The following is a 5,105-nucleotide window of genomic DNA, read 5'->3' as shown; positions in this document are numbered from 1 at the left end:
GGACTTTTTTCATTGGAAAAAAGAAGGAAGAGAGGGGACCTAAATGACAAGATAATGAGAGGCATAGATAGAGTTGATAGCCAGAGACTTTTTCCCAGGGCAGAAATTGTTAACACGAGGGGTCATAGTTTTAAGCTGTTTGGCGGAAAGTATAGAAGGGATGTCAGAGGCGGGTTCTTTATGCAGAGAGTTGTGACAGCATGGAACGCGTTGCCAATAGCAGTTGTGGAAGCGAGATCATTGGGGACATTTGAGAGACTGCTGGACATGCATATGGTCACAGAAGTTGAGGGTTCATACATTAGGTTTACCTTACATGAGGATCAGTGGTCAGCACAACATCGTGGGCTGAAGGGCCTGTTATGTGCTGTACTGTTCTATGAAATGACATCCAGCTTATTCTTGACTATCTGGAACTGCTCCTTCATACCTTACATGAGGATCAGTGGTCAGCACAACATCGTGGGCTGAAGGGCCTGTTCTGTGCTGTACTGTTCTATGTTCTATGAAATGACATCCAACTTATTCCTGACTATCTGGAACTGCTCCTTCATATATCTCAGCTCCTCACTCTCCACATTACCCATAGCAAGTTTAACAATTGCTGCTGCTTCCCCAAAAATAGTTCCTACTGCTCCAGCAGCAGAGGCAAATTTTCCTAAACTCTCAACAACTAACATCGCATTTTTCACTTTAACCACTGCAGTCGCAACTTCGGTACTGGCTTTTGCAGTGCATCTACTGCTGTTCCTGCCATACTGATCGGCTGAGCACTGTATTGGATGGTCGTTTCTTTCAGTTGTCTCTGGAAAAAAAGGATAAAAGTTATTTATGACTCCACAATGTATCTGGGAGAGTGAAGACCATAAGAACAAAAGCAGGAGTAGGCCATTCAGCCCCTTGAATCTGCTCCACCATTTAATATGATCTTAGCTAAGGTTTCAAAGTCAAAAGCATTTTATTTTCCTCAAAAGTTGCATAAATCCATATAAGATACTGTAACTCCCACTTTAGAAATAGAATCTGTCTGATCTAACATTGGGACACAGATAGACGTTAACCTCTCACGGTCAATGCATTATCTGAGCTGAGATGGCACCTATTGTAAAAACTTTATCTTTAGAATGTAACTTTTTAAAAAATCTCTGGGATTTACATATGAAGGAACCGGAACTAGCATGATCATTCCAAAAGATGAAAGGCTTCAGCTAAACTTGTTTAATATTACATTCCATGACATTGCAATCCTGTTGCTATAAATTCTGTCTTATGATTCTGTTCCACAGATACCTGATGAAGAAGCAGCACTTCGAAAGCAAGTACTTCCAAATAAACCTGTTGGACTATAATCTGGTGATGTGATTTTTAACTTTGTCTGCCCCAGTCTAACACTGGCACCTCCAAATCATGAAAGCATGTATGTTCACTTTAAGGTGGACAGTGTTTTCTGAATTTTGAAGTCAAGTTGATGTGCAGGCTCAGCTTCTCGAATGGAAAGGCTGCGAGATGGGCTGTTCCAAAATAGGTACGTATAACAATGGATACCTGAGTTTTGGTTGCTGTTTTGACAATAATTTAAGTTTAACCAAATACTTTAAAGTATGCCGAGGATACTATAACCCAATCGAGTTTGAAATTATTGTTTTGACAACATTGGACCAATGACAGGAAACCATTGGGGGGTATAAAAAACAGGAGCATTTTGAAAATTGGACAGAGCAACTGCCGTCGAACCGGAGAGCTAACTGCCCATCCAAAATCTTGCTCTCAAAGAAATTAGAAGGCACTGACTGTATACTAAAATGTACCTTTTCCTGTGAAACATACTGGCAGTAAAAAGAAAGATGGCTTAGAAGGACCAACAGATTGATGACAGCGGAGAAGACAGAGACTGTGTGGACTTGAGATTAAATTAATGTAATGTTTAATAAGTGTGTTATTGGAACATCATGTTAATAGGATTATGTTCAGTTAGGGGAAAGAATGTTCAGTTTGTTAATAGTTTTGTTTAGTATTCTGTTAGGAAAGTAAATTGTGATTTATCTTCAAATAGTAGAAATGAGGATTTCTCTTTCACTCCCTCACACTTCTATCAGATTACGAGGCAAGCTTTTCTGGGTGTTTGGTTTTAATTAACAGAGAGGTTTGACCCAATGTTGTAAGACTATATCTCATCTTGATTTCAACTCAACTTTACTTCCGCTCTCCATAACGCCTCAATCTGTTACTAATTACAAACCTCTGGGTATATTTAAGGAGGAGACAATGTCCCAGCATCCACCACACTCTTGGAGAATGAATTCCACAGATTCACAATCCTTTGAAAGAGAAAATTTCTCCTCATCTGTTTTAAATCTGCTACCCCTTATCCTAAAGCTATCACTTCTCATTCCACATTGCCCACATAAAGAAACATCTTTTCTATGTCTACCTTGCCAATCAACTTTAGCATTTTATTGACCTCCATTCGATCTCCTTCATTCTTCTAAACTCCAGAGAGCGTCCGCTGAAACTCACCTGTTCGTAACTAACCTCGATCCTTTCTAGTCTAATATCTCGTACCTCATTCTTCTCCTCTACAATATTCTCCTTTTCCTGAGTGAAAAACAATGAGAAATGTTCATTTAGCACCTCTCCGATCTCTACAGGGTCCACACTCAACTTCCCACTTCTGTCTTTGACTGGCCCTATTCCTACCCTAATCATCCTTTTATCCCTCACATACCTATAGAAAGCTTTAGGGTTCTCCTTTATTCTATTTGCTAAAGACTGCTCGTGTCCTCTCTTTGCTCTTCTTAACTCTCTCTTTAAATCCTTCCTAGCTGATCTGTAACTCTCTATTGCCTCATCTGAACCATCTTGCCTCATCAACACATAAGCCTCCTTCTTCTGCTTAACAAGAGATGCAATTTCTGTACCTTCTGTTCCTTTACCTTATCGTTTCGTCCCTGTCTGACAGGGACATGCCAATCAAGGACACAATATCTGTTCCTTAAACCAGCTCCACATTTCCATTGTCTGCATCCCCTGCATTTTGCTACCCAATTTTGTGCATCCTAATTCCTGCCTGAATGCATTATAATTGCCCTTGGCTCATCAATAACTCTTGAATAATCCAAATGTGGCCTGACCAGAGCTTTATAGAGCATCAGAAGTAGATCCCTGTTTTTTATATTCAAGTCCTCTCAAAATAAATGCTTTCATTGCGTTTGCCTTCCGAAATACTCACCCAGCCTGCAAGTTTAGATTAGATTAGATTCCCTACAGGGTGGAAACAGGCTCTTCGGCCCAACCAGTCCACACCGACCCTCCGAAGAGCAACCCACCCAGACCCATTCTCCTACATTTTACCCCTGCACCTAACACTATGGGCAATTTAACATGGCAAATTCACCTGACCTGCACATCTTTGACTGTGGGAGGAAACTGGAGCACCCGGGGGAAACACACGCAGACACTGGGAGAATGTGCAAACTCCACACAGACAGTTGCCTGAGGAGGGAATTGAACTGGGGTCCCTGGAGCTATGAGGCAGCAGTGCTAGCACCTGAGCCACCGTGTTTACCTTGAGAGAATCTTGGACTAGAAGTTTCAAGCCACTTTGCACTTCAGACTTCTGAATTTTTGAAAATAGTCCATGCCCCTCTTCTTCCTACCAAAGTGCATGACCTCACACTTTCCCACATTGTATTCCATCTGCCACTTCTTTGCCCACTCTCCTACCCTGTCCAAATCCTTCTGCAGCCTCCCCATTCCTCAATGCTATCTGTCCCTCTACCTATCTTTGTATTGTCTGTAAGCTTAGCCAGAATGTCCTCAGTTCCTTCATCTAGATCATTAATGTATAAAGTGAAAAGTTGTGGTCCCAACACTGAGCCTTGCAGAACACCACTTGTTGGCTGCCATCCTGAGAAGGACCCTTTTATCCCTACTCTCTGCTTCCTGCCAGAAGGCCAGTCCTGAGCTGAAAATGTGTTGCTGGAAAAGCGCAGCAGGTCAGGTAATATCCAAGGAGCAGGAGAATCGACGTTTCGGGCATGAGCCCTTCTTCAGCCAATCCTCCATCCATGCTAGCACCTTGCCTCTAACACCATGGGCCCTTATCTTACTCAGCAGTTTCCTGTGTGACACCTTATCAAAGGCCTTCTTGAAGTCCAGGTAGATAACACTCTTTGGCTCTCCTTGGTCTAACCTGCTCGTTACTTCCTCAAAAAATTCTAGCAAATTAGTCAGGCATGACCTCCCCTTGATGAAACCATGCTGACTTTCCCTATTTTACCATATACTTTCAAATGTTCAGAAATCTCATCTTTCACAATGGATTTCAGGATCTTACCCACGATCGAGGTTAGGCTAATCAGTCTGTAATTTTCCATGTTTTGCCTTGCCCCCTTTTTAAACAGGAGTGTCAAGTTAGCGATTTTCCACTCCTCTGGGACCCTCCCTGATTCTAGCAGTTCCTAAAAAAAATCACAACCTCCATTATCTCTTCAGCTATCTCCCTTAGAACCATCTGGTCCAGGTGATTTATCCACCTTCAGGCCATTCAGTTTTTCTAGCACCTTCTCCTTGGTGATGGCCACCATACTCGGCTCTGACCCCTCACTCTCTTGAATCTTTGGGATATTACTCAGATCTTCCATCATAAAGACTGATGCAAGTACTTATTCAGTATCTGTCCCTCTACCTATCTTTGTATTGTCTGTAAGCTTAGCCAGAATGTCCTCAGTTCCTTCATCTAGATCATTAATATATAAAGTGAATAGTTGTGGTCCCAACACTGAGCCTTGCAGAACACCACTTGTCACCGGCTGCCATCCTGAGAAGGACCCTTTTATCCCTACTCGCTGCTTCCTGCCAGAAGGCCAATCCTGAGCTGAAAATGTGTTGCTGGAAAAGCACAGCAGGTCAGGCAGCATCCAAGGAGCAGGAGAATCGACTTTTCGGGCATGAGCCCTTCTTCAGCCAATCCTCCATCCAGGCTAGCACCTTGCCTCTAACACCATGGGCCCTTATCTTACTCAGCAGCTTCCTGTGTGACACCTTATCAAAGGCCTTCTTGAAGTCCAGGTAGATAACACTCTTTGGCTCTCCTTGGTCTAACC

At 42.6% G+C, this 5,105-nt stretch overlaps 1 pseudogene; it reads right to left on the bottom strand.

The window, feature by feature from the left end:
- LOC122546591 overlaps positions 1-805 on the bottom strand; it is a 3,914-nt pseudogene extending 3,109 nt beyond the window's left edge.
- Positions 806-5,105: the final 4,300 nt, after the last annotated feature.

The sequence above is a fragment of the Chiloscyllium plagiosum genome, unplaced genomic scaffold (genome assembly GCF_004010195.1).
Source record: "Chiloscyllium plagiosum isolate BGI_BamShark_2017 unplaced genomic scaffold, ASM401019v2 scaf_34088, whole genome shotgun sequence".
NCBI classification, from domain to species: domain Eukaryota; kingdom Metazoa; phylum Chordata; class Chondrichthyes; order Orectolobiformes; family Hemiscylliidae; genus Chiloscyllium; species Chiloscyllium plagiosum.
The sequence above is the reverse complement of the archived record's forward strand: the minus strand, read 5'-3'. Positions and strand labels throughout refer to the sequence as shown.